Genomic DNA, 258 nt, shown 5'->3' with positions numbered 1-258 from the left:
CGTTTTGAAATGGCTTGTTGAGTCACTCCCAATGATCGTGCCAATTCTTCTTGATTTTGACACGAGTCTTGATCAAGTAATGCCTCCAATTCTGCATCTTCGAAAACCTTCTCTCTTCCACCGCTATGCCAGTCTTCGGCGTCAAAATCACCGTTATTGAAGCGTTAAAACCACTAACGACACGTTCTTTCACTAATAGCGACCTCACCATAAATATTTGAGAGCATTCGATGAGCCTCAGCCGTAGATTTCTTCATA

This window comes from Trachymyrmex cornetzi, unplaced genomic scaffold, assembly GCF_001594075.2.
Source record: "Trachymyrmex cornetzi isolate Tcor2-1 unplaced genomic scaffold, Tcor1.1 scaffold252, whole genome shotgun sequence".
In the NCBI taxonomy this organism is placed as follows: domain Eukaryota; kingdom Metazoa; phylum Arthropoda; class Insecta; order Hymenoptera; family Formicidae; genus Trachymyrmex; species Trachymyrmex cornetzi.
The sequence above is the reverse complement of the archived record's forward strand: the minus strand, read 5'-3'. Positions refer to the sequence as shown.